Source organism: Schistocerca gregaria, chromosome 2 (genome assembly GCF_023897955.1).
Source record: "Schistocerca gregaria isolate iqSchGreg1 chromosome 2, iqSchGreg1.2, whole genome shotgun sequence".
Classification (NCBI taxonomy): domain Eukaryota; kingdom Metazoa; phylum Arthropoda; class Insecta; order Orthoptera; family Acrididae; genus Schistocerca; species Schistocerca gregaria.
The window spans coordinates 421,190,945-421,213,417 of record NC_064921.1 but is presented as its reverse complement, the minus strand read 5'-3'; positions in this window follow the sequence as shown (position 1 = coordinate 421,213,417).

Genomic DNA, 22,473 nt, shown 5'->3' with positions numbered 1-22,473 from the left:
TGCATTCGATCCTGACCGAAGCCGTAGCATAATACGGCTGTTGTCACGTGGTCATCTCAACTCATACAGCAATTACTTTGAAACTTGCTGAACAGGTTTTAAATAAAGAGGACCAGAGAGCATCTCTCTCAGCGACGTCTTCCTCGAAAAGCAGCCTCCAACTTATTCTAATTAGTGGCGTTGGGTTTAATATTTCTGTTGGTCATTCTGTGTGGATACACACATTGCAACAAGTATAGTTTTGGGTTTTAGAATTTGCTAGGGCATGTCATTTAATGTTAAAGACTGAACGATAGACAGTACCGTCGTTGGGGATTGATACATGCGTCAAGGATTAGAACTATCTATGTTTGGTGAAGGCAGCTGTCTTTAGTTTACAATTAAGCCCTGTGAGAGCATGATGCTCCAACATGGGCCGTTTAAGGAAGAGTTTTAAGTCTGCTGCTCGCGCTATGCTTTCGGCAGTGCCTAATAGCATAGAAGTTTTAAGGTATGTTTTGCTGCACGACGATAGAAATATTTATATACAGTAGTTGTCAGTATGTGTAGTACTGCGATACATTGATTTTAATCCTTGTTTTGTAGCACTTGATGATGGAATAACGTAGTCCCGAAACATGTGGTAATATATGACGTGCTTGATAACTCGTGCGTAGTACTCCAGTACTGTTTTGTGGACATATTATACAAAGCACTTGCTTAACCTGTTTGTCCACTTGGTCTACTCTTAAAATCACTTATGCTGTTCAGTCATTATTTAATTGTGTTATTAGAGTTGGACGCATTGTAACCTGACACGCTACACTGTAACATTTTAGGAATCTCAGTTATCAACTTTCACCAGCCTTTGTGGTTTCCATTGTACATTTGAAATAAATGACACAGCTAAGTAGTCAGTAAGGTGCTCAAGCACGAAGCCCTAGCATAATACTGTTGTGACACGGTCATCTCAGCTCCTACACATACGTATCTATTCCTCTATAACCTGTCGAACAGGTTTTACATAGTGGGAACCATAGATCAGCAATCTCTCTGTTTCGCTTACAACACTGTTTGCTCACAATACTGAGCGGTGTGACATGTGAGCAGTGTTTCGTAGTAACGTTAGAGTTTGGTATAGATTATTGGTAAGAGGTATTGCTCCAGTTCAATAGTACGCTGGTGTGCAACACTTAAAGAACAAAACAAACTTGCACATGACGTGTGTCTGCCAAGTAACATAGCTCGATGAGACTTCCACAATACGTAGAAAGAACTGTTGCAGCGTAGTACAGAAGGTAGCTCAAAGACATGCGCAGTGAGGCGAAAGAAATTTTATGCAAAGACAATAATTATGCAGAAGTCATCGCGTTGTATGACGTTTCCCTGGACACTGAAAAGGTCGGAATACAGAACTGAACATGGCGCAGGGTCGCCACGGACGGCAATGCGTGTTCTGCAACGCGTTCCCATGCTGGCCACGAGGTTGATCAGGAGCTCTTGTGGTGGGGCGTTCCATTCCTCCACCAGAGCGGTCGACAACTGATGGATGCTCGTTAGTGCATATGGACCTGCTGCAATACGCCTCTCCAACATATCCCATTTGTCCATGATGTCCATGCCGAATATCCTGTCGGTTCAAGAGGTCCTCACGTGAGGTGTTCGTTGCGGCCACCCATTATCGTCCGTAAAGATGAAGTCAGGACCGAACAAACCCTCGAAAAGTCGTACACGTGGAAGCAGTGCATCGTCACAACAACGTCGATTGGTGAGTGTATCGTGTTCAAGCATTGGGTTGTAAGTGCTCTCATGCGACATTATGCCTCCTCACACTATAACACCTAGACCACTAAAGCGATCATATTCGACAATGCTGAACGCAACCTGCATTGGTAAGCGGTTTGTATCCGTAATGCATCCAGTAATATGGTCGAGAATGAACTATTTGGTGCTTTAGCAGTTCTTTTCATGAATGGTCCACGTTTCATGCCGGCCGCTGTGGCCGAGCGGTTCTAGGTGCTTCATTCCGGAACCGCGCTGCTGCTACGGTCGCAGGTTCGAATCCTGCCTCGAGCATGGATGTGCGTGATGTGCTTAGGTTAGTTAGGTTTGGATAGTTCTAAGTCTAGGGAACTTATGACCTCAGATGTTAAGACCCATTGCGCTTAGAGGCATTTGAACTAAGTTTCATCGAGCTCTTTTACCTGAAGGTGACACAACGTACGAGACATGCTCTCGTCCTTTATTTCCGCACACCAGAGTGTTTAATATTTGGGAAACAGAACAGGTATTCACCCAGACGATGACCACAATTTGTTTCAGATATTGATTAGATGAGCGTGGGAAAGTTTTATTTTATTCTGATTGCTGTAATCTCTTGACCGAAGTGTTAGACAGGATGTCAGATGTGTATGAGAGTGGTTGATTCCTCCTCCTATTCCAGTTTCCTCCTTCGCAGGTCAATAATATACCACTCTCATATGAATAATTCTTTTCTTTCTGGTTTGATTTTATCCATTTCAAACTTTGTACCTACGTCAGCATCTATGTCCGTACTCGGCAAGCAGCTTTTTGGCATCTGGAGGGTTGTTCGCTGTGTATTACTCTCACATCCTTCCTTTCCTTCTCCAGCCGCGGGTGGTGCACGGGAAGAACGATTGCTGATAAACCTTGGAGCGAGACAGAATCTTCCTAATTTTGAAAAATATGTATGGGAGGAAGCAACATATGGGTTGGCACTCGTAGGAACGCACTCTCTCGGAATTTTAACTATAAACCACATCGTGGTGCCCTACACCTCCCTTGCAGCGTCTGTCGCAGGAGACGGTTGAGCATCTGGGTGACGTTCTCGCCCTGCTAAACTAACTTTCTGGTCTTCCTTGGTTCTTATCTACTTTATCCATAAATCCTTCCTGGTAAGGGTACCAATCAGACGATCAATAGTCGAGCATAGGTCGAACGAGCGTTTTGTAAACCAATTCCTTCATGAGAGGATTCTTCCAGTTAATCTCAATCTGACAACCTCCTTGCCGGGAATTAATTTTATGCAGTCATTCTACTTCAGTTCGATCCATTTGGACGTGCCCAGATATATAATGGATGTGACAGTTTACAGTGATTGATGACCAATCCTCCTCCTCCCGCCGGAGGTTCGAGTCCTCCCTTCGGGCATGGGCGTGTGTGTTGTTCTTATCATAGGTTAGTTTAAGTTAGTTTCAGTAGCGTGTAAGCCTAGGGACCGATGAGCTGCAGGCTTGGTCCCTTAGAACTCACACACATTTGAACATTTTTTGTAATCATACAATAACGCGTCTTCCTCCCTATTTAGGAGGAATACTCGACAGTTCTTTATCTTGACTATGTTGTGACATACATTAGAATTCTGCTTGTATGTTAAGAAACAGCCTTTTTTGAGGACAATGTGCCACTACTTATATAATAATTTGGCTCGTGGTCTGTGTCGTGTCGTGGCGCAAGTGCCATAGCGTTGAGCCGCGATGCACATTTACCCCCACAGGCACGACACGTTATCTGAGCGATTCGCTGGGGAAGGAGGGGGGGGGGAAGGGGGAACCTACTAGACATCGTATTTAAATGGCAATGCAGTCGTATTGCTTACGACTTGGTTTTATAGCTCACATTTCTCAACAACATAGATCACAAACAACACCATTTTTCAGTACTATTTAATTATTTTTGGCAAAATGAAAATATAATTTTTATCTGATACATGCTGTCGACATACGGACAGACACAGGGGGTTCCACAGATTTTCTCACTCAATTTTCTACGTATATGTGACTTATTTAGCTTTATAATCGAAAAAATTCTTTTACACGAATATGTCGATCGAAGTGTTGTAGCACATTTGCAACCTCATAATGGAGATGTGGGAACCCTACCTGAGGAGATCAACGTAGACGTCCTGGACAGTTTTAGAGAAAAAGCATTCGTCATTAAAATGGGAATAACCTTGCATATCAATCAGTTACATCTGCACCCATTCACAAGGACATTTCCAACTGAAACGGCAGAAACGCTCTCAAAAACAGCTCGAAAATATGTGTAAAAATGACAGTGTTCCCATAACATTTAGGAAACAATCCTTGTAATTCTTTCGAGGCCACAATGAATCCCTCAAACCTTAACGGCAGTGAGCTTAAGAAATTTTCATATGCGAAGTCTTCAATCCACTAAAGATGATTCATTTTTCTTCTCACACTCCTTCATAAATCCAACAATAACTAGTTTTAAATCGAAAAAGTTTTCCAGTCATGCCCCATGACTTCACCAACGTACTTCCCACTAATATATAGCATCCGTACTCTTGGTTCAGTTTCACAGAAAACTTTTGCAACTGACAATGGAACAATGTTTGCGACTTCAGAAATTTTTCAGTCTCTATCCGAAATTTGTTCATCCATTGAATGGCTGCACATTTAGCCAAAGCGCTGTTGGGTGTACAGAAGAATGAACCACGTCTATCGCTCATTGTAATCTTTTGCTCTTTCACTTGAAACCACATCTCTACATTCTTTTTGTTTGGTTTTGTAATGTCATGTCGTAGTAAATTTGCAATACCCATCGCTGATGCGATTGGATAAAATGCACTGCGAACTATCATTCCTCACTTCTCTCATCTACATTCAGCATTAAAACCTTGTGTCGATAAATCGCTGTACGGCCTATTTTAGTGCAAAACAGCAACTGGACTTGTGAATGTCCTTCATACCACGAACAAACAGCGAATGGTAAACTGCGCTTAACACCACGATTCTGCTAAAACTGCCACCCGCAATACTGAATGAAATATCGCGCTGTACGGAGTCCTCTGGGGAAGGAATGGGCAAAGCCAATACAGGCTGAATCTTGGCCCACACATTAGGCCCGTGTGCAGTTTGGCACGCGGTGTCTGACCGTGTATATTACAGGGCGGGTACAATAAAACTGGCTCGGAAAACGGTTCATGTACGTCAAGATAGGCAATCGAGCTCACATTATCCACTTAAGGACACCATTTACAAGGCTTTGCCCAATCTGAAGTACATGAACCATTTTCTGTGCTAGTAGTATTTTAGTCAGCTGTAGTTGCCGAACTGTGACTATTTAACTGTAACTGTCCACATTAATCATCGTTTCATCAGATGTACACATATTTCTCGGGAAGAACGTGTTCAGAAACCGACTTAAGTTGTGGTGTATAATTTCAAAACTCAAGGCCGATCCAGTCATGGACAGTCTGATTATAATACAGGTTCTGCTCTATTTTTACATACGCTATGGGCATACACTCCGTTGTCGGCTAAAGCAAAGTCACGAGATGCAGTTAAACATTCAAAGACTAGATACTTGACCAACCAAAACTTAAGGTACGTGTTATTTGTAAAATCAAGTGTCCTGAACAATTCAGACATCTCGTGGAATAAGTGAAACTCATTTATGCGGACATACCACAGCTGAAGATAGGAATTACAAATTAACTGTGCAGGTTCTCAGTCACTAAAAATAATATTAAGATATTCAAGAGCATCCATTTCCCATTCAAAAATGAAATAGGTTTTTACATGTTTGGTATCTGAAGTACAGCGTTGCTTACCACCTATATTTCTACTCAGTGTCGTAGAGACACGTACTCTAAATGCGATGACGTATATTTTTCAAGATGACAAAAAGTGTCGAGATTACAGGAAGATTCTGTGCTGGTATGAGTACTATACGTCGCCTATTTCGACAACTCAGACACTGTGTACAAGGTGGAAGATTATGTATTTCGGGAATATTATTGCAAATCTTTGTCAGTTTCCAGCAATATATACACAGTTAACGGGCTTTTAAAATTTTCGTACGTTAATAAGAATTTTCAAGATCAAAATCCTAAGGTAGGATGATATTATGTGGAGGTTATCAGATCAAGTATCGCAGTGTTGCGCTGATTTGGGTGACATGGTATTGCAGTCAGTTATATAATACTTACAACTACACACAAGCACAGAGAGTGCAAAGTAAAAGTCACCCGAAAAATATAATGGGCGTGGTTGCAGCACGTATTCCATGTAGCACGATTCCAGTGACGTTGTAGGAGCACCTTCATGTAGGCAAGGGGTTACTGTGGCATTCGTGTCTTTCCGATGTGCATACGGTAAATACGTAAAGCTGAACTATGGCGATGTTATTACCAAATGCACCCAAACAGGGCCTTTTTTCTGGCCAGCTGAAAGACAAACAACGGTAGACATCCGTGGGACAGTGACAAATGTGTTAGGGATGCATGTCTGTCGATACCCACCGTTGTGGAATGATGTGCCAAGTTACGAGAACGATGTTGCTGCTTCATGTCCCCATATCGTAAATGTCGTAGCGCATAAGTTACAGCAACTCAAGCGGGACACACACGAGCACCCACCCGATAGCCCTTATCTCTCCCTATCCGATTATCACGCCTTCGATCCCTTAAAAAAGTCCTTGAAGGGTCGACGATTCCTGGTGGAATAAGATGTGCAGTAGTCAGTTATGGGCACACAGCGCAATACTGTTTTTTATCAAAAGCCCTGTACACCGGTGGAGTGATTGCCTCAGTGCTCACGCTGGTGTTACCCGATTGGGCAATCGATTTTGGATGGAAACTTTTTGATAGTCCCTTATACTTCATCCGCCTGAAGACAGACAAACCAGCTTCAGTCATCTGCACCCTGTCGCAGCTTATCCTTTAGGCGCATGTAATGTTTTCCGAGTTACTTGTGTTTTCTCCAGCCTGTAGGTAATTATAAATCAAGTACAGACCGACAGAAACATGGTTGACGATTTAGTATAAGAAAACGCAGTCGTGTATATGTTCAATATGTTCCAAGATGATCACCTACCAGAGAATTTTCACTGAGAGAGTATGACTTATCATACTGTTTCGTTTAAAATTTTCTGGAACTGACCTTATAAAATCACGATAGCAACTGTAATGTCAACAACCGTGTGGATTTCTCGGCTTCCCATCATCACAGATTTCTCAGTCTGCAACAACCTGTGGTGGTGGAGCGCTGTCTTACTGAGGGACACCGAATGTTGTGTGATGAGGCACAATTAGATGGGACTGTGTTTTATAGGGATCAATTGAAAATAGACGAGCAGGCAACTTTATAAATAGAGACAAGAGCAGCTATCTGAATAAGATGTTGAACCCTGTTTAATCTGACATTAGAAAACAACAGTAGTTGATACGGCGTGCAGAATGTATTACAATCCTTTGCTTTTGCCAGCTTTCATAACTGGAGTGCAGTACCTTCACTTGCGCTAGGGGACAATAGCGACTATTTATGTCGCACAGGCGTTGGCCTTCTGTAGTGTATCCACGCCCGCCGTTGGCCGTATGTATCAGTTCCGTCGAGATTAGCAAACAGCATCCTCACCTGAAGTCGGACAGAACGTTGACCGTGGACATATCGTGTCTAGATAATTGTATGATCAGGCTGCATAACCCAGAAGAATTTCATCAAAGTTCCATTTCCTTTCCTCCAAGTTTTGAGCTTTAGCCAAGTTTCTGCTCTCTGAAAGCTGACATGTAACACAACAACATCGAAGTGGTTTCATAAAATTCCTATTGTACATAAAAATAAGAAAATAAGATTGTTTTAAGGGACAGTTATTTGCACACACTACATATCCTCTCAACAAAACAATGACATACAACAGTAATTTCTCTTCTTGCTGAACATTGTTCTCTAAAGACAGATAGAAAAATGAAGTAGGAAGTCAGCAAGGCTGTTTCGATGCGATTACTACTTTCATTGACCTTCCACTACTACTTATGTGTACTATGAAACTTCTGTTGTGTCTTACTGGGTGACGTTCTGCATTACTAAGCTATGGAAGAAGTGCAGAAACTGTTCGCCAATACTATTTTTATATTAGAATATTATGTATAAAGTATCAATGGATTGCAAGAGAGTTGTTAGCTTTTATATATTCGAAAACTTTGTATAAATTTTCTATGGATTTCAAATGCGTTGTTACTAGGTTACAAAGCAACACAAGTGTGTCCATTCTTTCTCCCAGTAGGATGATTCCTTTGTGGACAGAGTACAATGGTGCACTTTGTAGAGGAGTGTTTTACATTATTCTGCTACGCTACCGCTTAGTGTCGCAGAATCATATCAAATCAGCTTAACGCCTAGTGTGAATGCTATTGCCAGGGTTTATTAGACAGCTTACACTATGCTACGTATAGAATGATGCAGCTCGACAGACAGGAATTTAAATTCCTCGTTCAAAGCATATACGAAGTTTTAAGGATAGATCAAAACTGTTATTTAGGACCTACAAGCCTTTGAGTTGACATGAACCCCAATGAACTTAAAGTTTAATGTTGCTAAATTAACCCGTAGCATGATTACTGGACTTCTTCGAGAGATGTTAAACTTGATGATACAGTTTTTGTGCGTATCGTCAATCATTTGTGCCGTCAACCAGAGAATAAAAATCTGGGCAAGCTGTGATTCACAGCACTCACTGCAGTGAACTAACCATTGGATGACTTCTTCGGTTCACTTTGTATTGCAATAATGCCAACTATATCTGATTTTCCATGTACTTATGGGTTCATAATATCGCTTTTCGTTTCACTGAATCATCAAACAGACGTTTTAATAGTTAAAAATGACGATACGTTTTCTTCGTTGATGTTTTGGTTGCGCAGCGTAAATTATTTGAAATGTAAACTTTGGAATTTTATTTAGACGTTATGATCTGGTTTGGCAATTTCACTACATTAACATATACAAATACATGTGTTGTACCATTAACATGAAATACTTTGTGAACACGCTTTTTTTTAACCAACACATAATTCTATCCTGAGAATCTATTAAACAGATCAGTAAGAAGAGACTGTGATGAAAATGATGAAGAAGTGTCTCTGAAAGCGGCAGTGACAATAAATTCGAATAAAATTTGACTCTTAACGGAATTTTAATTTCAAGCAACTCCAGATACCGGATACAGTTTAGTTTATTCTGAGTAACTGAGTATCTTCGTCTCATTACAGTTACACAAAGTCTGTAAGTGGTTCTGTTGACTTTGAGCTCTCTAAACATTATTTTTCCCGTTACAAAGCATGTACCTATAAATCGACTAACCGACTTCTTCACCAACATTTAAGTAATAAAGACATACTTTTGCTTTAAAGCACCGAGATCTCGACAGTTCAGAAACAACTGGTAACCGAAGTAATAATTGGCAGAAATCAGGATTCTAGTAAATACCCCACTCTGACAATTTCTTTCAGTTCCTAGCTGATATGAACAACAATACACTTTGGTGAGTGCGAGAAGGCCAACTATTTGTCATATAATATATGTAAAGGAGCACCAAATTTTCTAAATAAGTTTCAAAATACCACAATCTTTTACGTCTACAGTAATTGCAGAAAATATTCACGTCACTAGGGAATATACTTTAAAAAAGCGAAAAAATGCTTCCAGATTTCAATACACTTAATGCAGAGGGAAAACGACGTACCAATTACTCTTAGAATGTGTGTTAAACATGACAGAATACGGAAGAGGACGAGAACAGCAGATATCCCTTGCGCCTGACATCAGAAGTAATACGATGAGCTCATCTCGCTGTCGCGCACTTGCCACGGTTTGCAGGGTATTGCCAAGTCGTAACAATGGTGAAGCAAAGAGAACAGAGGTTGTCATTATTGTCAGGAGCACCGAAGGATTATTCTTGCTTCTGTATCAGTTGTTACCTGGAGTTTAAAGAGATGGGTCATGGTCTAATGATTTGTGTTGGCCATGAGAGAGTCGCGCCAGTTACTTGCCACTCTAATTTGCGTGAAAAGTTTTCAGGAGAAGAGAGAGCTACAAAGGAACATTGCATAGAAACGGCAAGCTGACTTTTTTTTCATTAATTAAATCGAAATGATATAACGAAATTTTTTGCTCGATATAGGATCATCAATTACAAGTACTTCTTAAATGAACTGAATTTCAACCTATCCACAAGTAGAATAAAGTACTGATGGTTCATTCAGTTTGTAGAAGCATTTATTTCGAATTAGAGGGAAACATTAAATTTCTACTCAGTTTCATTAGACGCGAGGGAACGTAAAGTTTTTTCCAGGTAAGTAACTTTCTATTGTTCACTTTCATGCTTAAAAATTATATACTTCAATAATTCGTTAAACCAATTCGACATTTTTGTCTGTGTTGGTTGGGACCAAATAACGTTTGCATATTGCAGATAATAACTATGAAGCTGCTTCTCTTGAACCACTTTAAGTGGCCTAGAGGTTGGCAACATTTGACATTTATCAAACAGGAAATTATACTTACCAGTACTTTGAAGAAAGTAACAAGGGAGAACCACGAAGCAATTGGGAATTAATATCAAGATAAAATTTGTATGTGAGGAAGTATTAACGATGAATCTGTATGAAAATGCACTGAGAAAGCAAAAATGTTTGTGCAATAGAGTACTCAAGCCGTACCATAGTAAGGATCTGCTAACATGTAGAAATGACACTGACGAAAACTTCATACTGTACTTACCATTTATTAAGAAATAAAGTATAAAAGAAGCTTGGTGTCTTGATGTGCGTTTTACACAGAAGACAGAAACAGCAGTGCCCATGCGTGCTCCACTATGCTGTTCTACATAAAGCTTGCATACAAAAAGGGCAAATCACTAGCCCGTGCCTCCACCAACGTAATCAATCATCCGCTGTCACTGCTCTATTGTCCATTGTCGACTAAATTCGGTTTGGCCTTCAAATCTACGCTTTCTGAAATTGGAAAGCAACCATCGTAATTTTAAGCTACAGGACGATGCCCTACTGTTTCAGCGAAGTTAAAGCAAACTGCGCTCTGCTTAATGATAATCCAATAATTGGCAAGATATTTATAGAAAAGAAATTTACCGTTGCTGAATGTTAAAACCTGGGGCTAAGTGTGGAATTGCGGTAAAGAATAGGGTCAGTATTGACAAAATAGTCTAACCAGACAGGGACCATTCAGGAGGAAACGATAAATTAATGTATCGGACGTTAAGTAGAGAACCATTATACTAAATCTAAATGTGAGCGGAGTAAATGCAGTAAAGTTATTCTGTCACGATTTCAATCCATCAGGAAGATTCATTATTGGAGAGTCGTCATATTAGAGACCAAAACAGTCTGGGAGTATCCACAATAAAACGATAGATAAAGTAGCGACTCTCTCTTTTAAATAAATTAAAAACAGATAAAGGTACGAGATGGTTCGAATGACCGAATGAGATGCCAAAGTGAACTCTGCTCGTTGTAGAAGGAATCGTGGTTCAGATCCCCAGCACGTCATTTGGATTTCGGTTTCCTGCAGTTTCTCTAAGTTACTTAAGGTGAATACAATTATGTTTCCTGAAATTAGCTGAAAAGTTATTTCTGTCCACATTTCGGTCTGTCCACTTTAGTGGTTAAGCTCCAAAATCTTCATGTTGACGAGATGCTAAATTCTAGTGTTCCTGTAATATGAGGGTAGCATTCGAATGCTACGCCATTATGCAGGCTGCAGATAGTGACGAGTATTTTGCTATCAGTGCCGAAAATGTTGTCATTAAAAAATAAAATTACGTATTATATCAGTCTAACAATTGATATTTATTCTCTACTAACCTCTAAACTCTTGTATTCGCTGCTAAACGTCATTACGTGGTGAAAATAAAGCTACTGCATTCGAGAAGAACGCTTTACGGGTCCTGCCTTTATTTCTTTCTTTTCTAGGCTCTAACGCAGTATGTATAAAGCTTCAAAGCATAAAACTACAAGTAGTAATATCAAACCACAACTAAATATGTGCAATTAATGGTAAACTGGTGATACTATAACAAAAGAAATGATGTTTTCTCAAGTTATCATTCTCATCTTCTATCCACAGTTATGCTTCCATCTTGAGGCATTATAACGCTTGTTCTGTCGACTACTCTTTCCCCATTGGGTCTCACATAGTGTTTTACAAATGATGTGGTCAACGTGACTTATTTGTCGAAAAATGATGTAAGCACAATTTTATACCTATTTCACCTTTGTCGAATCATTTGGGATGTTATCCAAGACACAACGTCTTGAGTCAGTAGAAATTTAATTTTTGTTTCCTAATCTTCGTTCTTGTCAGCTTTGTGAGTAGACTGTGTCTCAGAATCACACGTATAACTTGTAGAAGAGATACATGCAATTTATTTGTACTTTTATGGTTTGCTTTTAAGATTTCTGTTATTATTCGGAATATGCTTTGTCATCAAATGTAAATAGAAACTGGCCTGCCAATATAGCTATGCCTCAAAACATAACGAGGAAACTGTGAAATTTCAACAGGTGATCTAACAGGAAACGGCAGTCTTAGCTGCAGTGTTGCCATTGGTTTCACAGTCAGTGCTTCACTACTCAGTCGTTGAAAAGTTTATGTTTTAAATAAAAATACCGGCGTATGGCCCGAATGTAAATGTAATACAATATAATTTAATATAATGTAATATAATATGCAATATAATCATTTATATCAGATGGCCAGAATAAAGACATTATTTCCTAGATCGGAAAATTTTCGTTTGTAATCTGAATGACACCTTCTTGTCTTGAAAAGCATTAAATAAACATACAGCTTTTCTTAGTGCATATGTAACAATATTTGTGGTTTAGTGTCTTCCTCAAAACAAAGTTCTCATAAATAAAGGGCATAACAGTTATAAGTGCAGATAATTTCATATATGGTAACTTAATATGTACAAAAATCAATGTGTTGTTTGTTTTTTCCCTTCATTGGACAGTCTTCCCACAAACAAGTCACAAAATTTACGACCCAATGCTTTTTGCAAGTCCGTAATGCCCCACTAAGGGGATTACGCCTATCAGTAAAGACTTACCATTTTATATCCACGTGGCAACACCTCAGCACCTGACCCACTATCCAGGGGAAAATTGGCATTAATGGCACGCTCTTGCCACATGTACATGGTAGCACCACCCTACCTAAACGCATACGACTTGCAAAGCTGTCTTGCAAAGCTGTAATAATTTGTCTGCAGTTGACATGAATTCTGATGTAATGTTGCTTGGTACATAGGCGCAGTTACCAAAACAAATGTCCGCACGTATACCCATTACACCACATATGTTATTTATCTGTTATAGCAATGTATGGAACGAAGATAGTTTCGAGGAAGTTTACCATTTGTATTTTTCACAGCAGTACCTCATGAACAGACACAAATAACAGCAACGAAATGAATATTTTTTTAACTGACAACAACAAGAGTAAATATCCAGGAGCACTGCCCATATGTGTAGTGAGTTTAGTGTTTCATTAATATAGCTGTTCATAGCATCATAAACCGATATAGATACATTTTGGCAGTCACAGATTGAAGCAGAAGACGGTTTTTTACAAGGTAGAGCTTAACGTTCCCTCCAGATCGAATTATCTAAGAGAACGAAGGGGATCTTAAAAACTAACCACAGACTTTTAAAGGAAACATCTAGGCATTCTCCTGAAGTGCTTCGGGGAAACCGCAGACAACGCAGTCAGTAACGGCAATATGGTGTTCTGAGCCCCGCTCCTAAGACGAGTACAGTGTGTTAATATCGGCAGTTTTTGACATCGTAATCGTAACAGAGACAGAATCAGTAGTGTGTTTCTTAGGGGACATGCTGAATGTTCTACATGCAGCTCAGAATTGCAATACCTCCGAAAATATATATTCACAACTGCGTCTGACCTTCGAAAAAATATTCACATCTAATGATTAAAGACAATTACATAGCTTAGGTAAGATTCTTTGTTATCTCTTAGAGACTGACATGGAAGTTAATTGTAGAGTGCCTTTTAAAACTACGCTTATCGACAGGCGATAGAGAGGAGTTTCATGAACTTTATTTCCTATTAATTCCTATCCTACTGTAAAGTGTCCCGTTTTTAACAGTAAACTGCAGTGACAGACGTGGGGGTGGTGGAGGCGCGTCCAGTGTACCGTAAGCGGTGTGTGAGAACGCATGGCGTGCCTTACCTCGCTCAGCGCTGGTGTCGAGGCTGGCTGCCCTTGCTGTCACGTGACATGTTGATCGCTCCGGCACTCTGAAACACACAAAAGTTCTTGTCACCCTCTATGAAGTAGCCACAGATTATAAAACACAGGATGTCAGGGAAAGCACTATCAATTTAAACCAATTACATTCGCAGAATACTACAGCCATACACATTAGTGATTCGTTATCCATCATACAGTGTGCCTGAAGCGAAGCATGGATTACCAAATTCCCAAATTCACTCTCCCTAGTCCCTAGGGAAAAAAACAACTCTCCTCCATTTTTACGTTTGGTTATAACGCTTCGTAAGAAAAATTGTCGTTATATCCCGGAATATAACCGAATTTTTCTTATTGTACCCTTATTGACATTAAACGATATATCTTACGTTGGAGGAAGTGGCGTATTTCTTAACTTACGTTGGAAAATGAATCTTCCTTGACGAAAGGATGGTATAAGGGCTGAAAACTGATCTTCACCCAAAATCGTCGTGTAAACAGATGAAAAGGCTCATATCGCATGAAAAAACTATTGTGTTCTTTCGGGCATGTCCGAAAGAACCAACATCACACAGTCATAAATCTGCTCCCGTGTGAAGAAAGAAGAACACTGACTTCAGAAGTTTTTTTGCGGTCCAGAATTCGAACGTGTATATTCCCCTTTACAGAAGTGGTCGCCTCAATAATTGGGCTATCCGAGCGAGTTTCCCAACCAACCCCTTAAGCGTGTGACGATGGCCTCCCGTTGGGTAAACAGCTCGCCTGGTGCAAGTCGTTCGATTTGACGCCACTTCGGCGACTTGCGCGTCGATGGGGATGAAATGAAGATTAGGACAACACATCACCCAGTTCCTGTGTATGTTTTATAAATAATTAATGGGAGGTAAAGACATTTCTAGTCCCCACAAATTTTAATAGTTTGTGAATAGGAGCGTAATAAGGGAAACGCAGTAAAATGTCAAGTCGACATTTCCAAAATTTCCGCAGGTTTGAAGTGCTGATCTTCACGGAATAATTGTGGGAAACCTTTAAAATTTGGTAAGACTGCCGAACTCTTTGTTTTTGTGCACATTCTTTTCTATAAGCGCTGATGAATCACTTGCACCAAACAGTTTTCAAAATTAAAATTCGTCGTCAGGACACGTAATCCGTCAGCAATAAGGTTGTTTACAATTCTTATAAAACACTTCGAGGACGGAAGGGAACTTTTGATGATGTCCTACTTTCGAGGTACAATAACCAGAAGAAGCATCAGGGAAGTGCAACAGATCCTGGCACAGAACCTACTATCATCAGTTACCTTGACAGAGCAGAATATTGAAACTAGAAACGGGGGTCTAATCGCTGTCACCCACCAGAATTCGGGTAAGCAGGAGATATATACACGATTTGTGTCCCACGAGTTGTGGAAGAGTGTACAAACGGAAAGTACTGACACATCTGAACAGAGTACATCGTTTCCGCAAATCACCAACGGATTTGTTCAGTGATATCAGTTCCATCCGCAATATAGCAAGAGCAAACATCACCTTTACATTTCGACGAACATCCAAAGACGGATGTCATACATACTTCCATAGATCGCGAAAGAAATCCTTAGTGAGTTTACAAACAGTACAGCAATAATATTTTGGCCAATGGAGAAAACGAATAGACCAATTGTCTTTCTGCTGCTTTTTTTCCACGGGAAGCTTTAGTTGAACCTGATGATACATGTTTCTATTACATCCTGCTGAAAGGTAGAAGGTGAAAATGTATGGTAATTTTCTGTCGCTGGGCAGTTTCTTGAACATCAGTTTTGGTGTCGCAAGTTTGCGCTTCATGGCAGTATGATTGATGAAACAACCTGGGTCTTCACTGATTCGTTCCGTCACATATTTACGAACTTCCTCTGAGCAGAGCCCTCGCCTGCCATTCTCCAAGTGACGCGCTGTGGGGAAACACTCGTCCCCCACGTGGTGCTGCTAGCGGCCGCCATGGCACCGAGGTAATCGCGACGCCAGCCCCTGCATCGTTATGCTTCCGTGCACTACAGCCGCTGCCTGTGTTTGAGCACTCCGGATCGAAGCACTACGACCTGTTCAATAGTTCTGTCACATGTTTCTCTATAACTAAAACCATGGCGTGTTTTAAAACCGCGACCACTGTTAGCACAATTAAAAAATGCCAGCTCGGCCACTCACAGTAGATGGTAATACTGTTAAGCAATCCCTTTCATGTATTTCCGGAGCAGTTTGATATCGTAATTATGTTTTCACGCAGATGAACTGTGAGAAAGCTCTCACTAAAGGACGCATAGGTTCTTTTCGTGCTTATATTTATTACAGAGATATTGGTATCGACCTTGTGCGGCGTCCCCGCACTCCAACCGAGTGCTGATATTGTCGACGCCATAGAGCTGCTACTGCCACAGCTCTCGGAGTGGAGTTGAGACACGATGCGCGATGACGTAGGTCCCCGTTGGTGAACGGGAGACAGAAATGCGAAATCGTACGATGGATGCTTCTTCTGATTTAAGATTGAATGATTCATTACCCGGATAAGCAGTAGTTGTTAAATCTAATCTCATCCGCATCGTACACACCACCAATTGCGAGGAAACATTGTAATTATCAGTCTTCTCGTACGTTGTTGGCTCGTTGCTATGGAGTTGTTGAACCTGTATGAAGCGAGATCCACAGATACTCTATGATCACGTCTGAGTGAACCTACACCGTAATGTTAAAAAAATGTTCAAAAGTTCTCTTTTCAACTAATGAAGTAGGTATTTTGATATTCAGATTAAATTGTCCTTGATGAACAGTCGTTGGTTAAATCATTGATTAAATCACTTAATAAAGTAGTTCACGCTTGATATTTCACTTGGAACGAGCAGTTTATTGATCCTTGGCCACTAAATACTTTATAACTTTCGTACCACACACACACGCAGCTGGTTGGTAAAGCCATATCTATTAAAATTAAGTTTCTTGACAATTACGACGACTCTTTAGCGTAATTGTATTATCTTCGTGAAGTCGTGTAATTGTGTCCTACTCGAGACTAATTGAGTGTAGTCCTTCTATATACTATACACTCTCCTTTTAGTTTCAACTATTTGAAACTCAAGTCCAATATTCACTAGTTTCGTCAATAAAGTTCAATTAACCCTTTATGCGCGGTTAAACGCCTCTATCAGTTCCTGTCTCTGCTTAGAAAATCAGTTTCCGAAGTTCGTGAATCACGTCACGCAACAAACACAAAACAATCTGGTCGAGTTCAGTACTCTCAATAACTGAGACAAGAATTGTTCTCACACATCTTTGCAGGATGAGAGCCAGCAAGCGACGTCTTCTGGGAAAGAGTATTGTAGGTGCATTGAACTTCTTCGTTGCGCTTACAGCTTTCTTCCACATAAAAGTTGTCTCTAACATCAACTTGGACTTAGCTTTCAAGATATAAATTTTAATTATCACTTGGATATTTGTCCATTAATTAAATCTGAGGTCTCTTCCTCCTCTTTTCATAACAAAAACTCTCAGTGGTGTATAATCTTGTTGTTATCAAAACTTCTTGGTGTTAGCTTATCAGAAAAGATGTCGTACTTGACAAGATAACTCTTCCTTACTTCATATTACGATATTCTGTCTTAATTGACTTTCTTCCTCCTCTTTTCATAACAAAAACTCTTAGTGATGTATAATGTTGTTGTTATCAAAACTTCTGGTGTTAGCTTATCAGCAAAGATGTCGTATTTGACAAGATAACTCTTCCCTACTTCATATTATGATATTCTGTCTTAATTGACTTTAAAGGGGTCGGTGGGATGTTATACTTGCTTTTTCACATAAACCTGTAGTAATTTCAGCTGCTAACAGAATTGTTATAAAACAGAGTACAGTGTCGTTCCACTCTTCAAAACCCGACTACTAATTTAGAATTTATTTGTTTTGAACATGAAAACGATTTGAAATCCGTTCCTAATTTAGTCCCAACCGAGAGTGCCTCTACCCACTGTCAACTCGCCTGCGATTTGGCTGAAAATTCACTGAACCTAGACATATCACAACCCGAGCAGCTCACTCTACCTTTATCGGTTGAGAATAAAAAGGATCAAAAACATAGAGCCATTGCTGTGTTTACCAGGAATGTCATCTATACCATCTCGCTGCACTAGTTATCATCACTATGGAATTGTTTTCTCTTCGTCTGTTTTAAAGTCGAAAGCACATAATGAGTGGTGGCGCTCTATATAAGCGGGACCTCCAGCGCTTAGCAGCCAGTCGCCGACTCACCTCAGAAGATGTTGCCCGCAGCAGGCAATGAAACGTCAGGAAGGAGAATCAGTTTTATATATGGACCACGGCAATTCAGCCCGGAAGTTTTAATTAATGACTTTAATATGTTCTTCGGACTATTCTTGTATGGAATGTATCCAGCCAGACGTCTGTTTATCCTATCACGATTGTATTTCTCTAACCCTGTGATCATTTCTATGTGCAGTCGCTCCACCGGAGCTTCTATGGTGCAGAAGTGAAAACTAGTAGTGGTGCAAACAGAAAAATCTGTTCCGTTTTTTGTCGTATTTGAATCACATTCTCATGCATTCTGTATTAAGTTTCATTTCTCCTCCACGATTCTGAACTTTTATTATGCAGCGTCCTACACCGTGTGAGCACTGACGAGAAACGAGCGCGAGACTTGCTGAAAGTTTCAGCTGCAGCAGCGCACACGTCACTGGACAAATTTAATCCTAGCCGCATCGGCGCCACGCCCACGGCGCGCTGCGAGACGCGATAAGAAGCCAGATATATGACACACAGGCACGGCGGACGCAACCTTGGAGAGGAAATGAACTTTACTATCCATCGCATAGAGCTGCACTTTGTGCACCGGAGCGTCTGCACGTTTCTAACTTCATCCCAGTTAAGCCCGAACTTGTGCTACTGCTCTAATACCTCCGACGTCGAAGAGACGTTACGCTGCGCCTCCCTTCTCTTCGTGACGTATCTCATTCCTAGAAGACACATCTGTTTGTGGCTAAAGACACCGAACTTTGGACCTAACCATCTGTCGCCCACATGACTTTGGAGACAAGTATAAAACCAGCATCCACCCTGATTATCCCAAGAGTTATCTGAGTGGAAGCTTCAAATATCTGTCCTGTTGTCATGAGACAGATTCGTTGTTTCCCATAAAACACTTCACGAGCGTACTGTACCGTCGCTTGTTTCAGGAAGACGCTGCCATATTCATCTCAAATCTTTGGCTAAGCAAAAGCTCCGTCTCAAATTACCTCGGAGGCACGAAGCTTTCTTTCCACTTCTACCTACAGTTGAACCTGTCTGAACTGTATAATACGTACATTCTAAATATGTGTGTTAGTGATGACCCCGCAGGCCGTTACTAAAATAAAATTAATTTTAAATTCACAAATCCATTGTGAACAAACAATAGTGTTGGAAGTTCCATGCGGCTTTTCGCGGATGATGCTGTAGTATACAGAGAAATTGCAGCATTAGAAATTTGCAGCGAAATGCAGGAAGATCTGCAGCGGATGGGCACTTTGTGCAGGGAGTGGCAACTGACCCTTAACAGAGACAAATGTAATATATTGCGAATACATAGAAAGAAGGATCCTTTATTGTATGATAGCGGAAGAAACACTGGTAGCAGTTACTTCTGTAAAATGTCTGGTAGTACGCGTGCGGAACGATTTGAAGTGGAATGATCATATAAAACTATTTGTTGGTAAGGCGGGTGCCAGGTTGAGATTCATTGGGAGAGTCCTTAGAAAATGTAGTCCATCAACAAAAGAGGCGGCTTACAAAGCACTCGTTCGACCTGTACTTGAGTATTGCTCATCAGTGTGGGATTCCTACCAGGTCGACAGAGGAGATAGAGAAGATCCAAAGAAGAGCGGCGCGTTTCGTCAAGGGTTATTTGGTAAGCGTGATAACGTTACGGAAATGTTTAGCAAACTCAAGTGGCAGACTCTGCAAGAGAGGCGCTCTGCATCGCGGTGTAGCTTGCTGTCCAGGATTCGATAGGGTGCGTATCTGGATGAGGTATCGAATATATTGCTTCCCCCAATTTATAACTCCCGAGGAGATCACGAATGTAAAATTAGAGAGATTCGAGCATGCACGGAGGCTTTCCGGCAGTCGTTCTTCCCGCGAACCATACGCGACTGGAACAGGAAAGGGAGGGGGTAATGACAGTGGCACGTAAAGTGCCCTCTGCCGCACACCGATGGGTGGCGTGCTGAGTATAAATGTAGATGTAGATATAGTGTCGAATAGTCTAAGTTATGGCATCTCAAGTTTCACCAGATTTATTAGTTACACTACTTTCTTCTGATAAGGTGACGGGTCTTCGCTGATTTCCTTACGACACCCACCAATGTGCGATTCTGAAATCCCAACAATTTTGATTTCTAATCCCATATCACAAGGAGAACTACAACTGAATAATTGTTTGTGGAGGAGTTGTCTTTTATTAGGGAAAACATACGCAAACACTGTATTATTTACTTGTGTATATAAGTATTTCTACTTGTTTCAGACAGAGACCATTCAACCAAATACCATCTTAAATTACAAGGTGAACGTAATTAAATTTCCAAAGATATATTTTGCGCAGTTATGTAACATAATCAGGTTTAAACAAAACATTCATCGGACTTATATATGACACATACAAGAAGCTGTATGTTTGTTTTGATGGACAAACTATTATAACAAATATCTATCTGCTTTCCCAGAGTGAGTCATACATAGTTGGAGTTCACATTTATGTAACTGGACCATGTATGTTTACTACCTCAGTATAGTGCTTTAGCTGTCACACGGAAAATAAACCTAGCCCTCCTACAACCTCTTAGTGAATTCATACTTTTCTGCAGTAAATGTAGATAATTACTTCGTGTGTTACCCTATAATTTTCTGCGGTGCCCAAGATTCCGTTTCTTTCATCAGTCACAACGATGACCTGATTTACAGTTTTCCCGTTTTTCCTGTTGCTGATATGCGGGCCAGAACATACGTCGCCTATCTCCTTCGAAATCTCTTTCAATTTCTCGTCTCTTTTTAGAAACTTTCTGACACATGCCACCTCTACGACGTCGATGCTTATGCTTCGTCTGCTTCAGCATACGTACACAGAGTAGACTGTGTGCGTTGTGGCAAATATGTAGTTACGGAATGTAGTTGCAGTTGAACCACATTTACCTGGACTAGGTTGACCGTAGATCATGCGGATTACCGAAAATTTCGATAATTTTTTTAATTCAGAAAAAGTACAATGACAGTAAAAAGCTATAATCACCTATTTAAATTTATTTTCACGTAGACGCACAAACTCTACACTAAACCCACATAAATTTTGACAGCATTTTGGAAAAAAAACATACTCAGTTTCACAAACTGATACAATCAATAAGTCTCTTTCGAGACAGATTGGTGGGTCGTTCTTGTGCATCACGTAGTCGCAGGAGTTTCACTAGTATCAGTTCGGCCGAAATGGTTTCCATATGCAGTTACAAATAAACTATAACAGAGGCCAGTTACGATGTTGCCTCTCTGTGTGCCACAGTGTCTTTATAACGAGCGTCAACTTCGTCAGTATCAATAAACGGCGATAACCATCAGGAATCATCATTTAGAAACAAAATTCTTTACGTTATTCTTCAGATTTGGCACATCCGGCCCTCTCTAGTTCGGATCCCAGTTTATCCGCACTGGTTGTTGCAGTAACTGTATAGCATCTGCTACTCCGGAAGTAATAGAGGTCAGACTCGACAACGGTAGTCATTAAATTTATATTCCGCCATCCGCCATATGTAGATTTCAAGACTTAGTCAACAAGAAACACTGAGAGTGTTAAATAAATTCAAAGAGAGAAAGAGGCAGTAGCTCCGTGGCAAAAATTTAGATGTACTGTGTACAATGGATAAAGTAGAATTTTTGGGAAAAATGTACTGAATTTGGTGTTGGTGTCACACACAACATATCGCTTCCTTAAGGACTGCAAAGACAAGATTTGACAAAATTACAGCTCCTACAGAGGCGCTTAAGGAATAATTCTTCCCGCACTCTATACCTCAACGGAAGAGGAGCTAGAAGTCCCGTTGACCTCTAGTATCGATTTGATATGATTTATTTTAGCACAAGTACTTACTTACGTATTAAATATCAAATATATCGGCATGCCCCCATCGTACTGTATACACAGTTCCATATGTCTCCGTGTTCTTATAGGCATATTTTTGAACACGTTCGATGTTACAACGTGAGATGCATCCTCAACAGCACTGCAAGGTTGTTCGTTTGTAGCATAGCGACGTGCAGATACAGGCGCCTTAATATAACGAGTTGTTAGGCGTGTGAGGTCAGGACTTCTTGGTAACCATTTCAAGGGAGCTGGCGTTACTGATAAACCACGACGTATCAACGGTCCTGGAAAGCG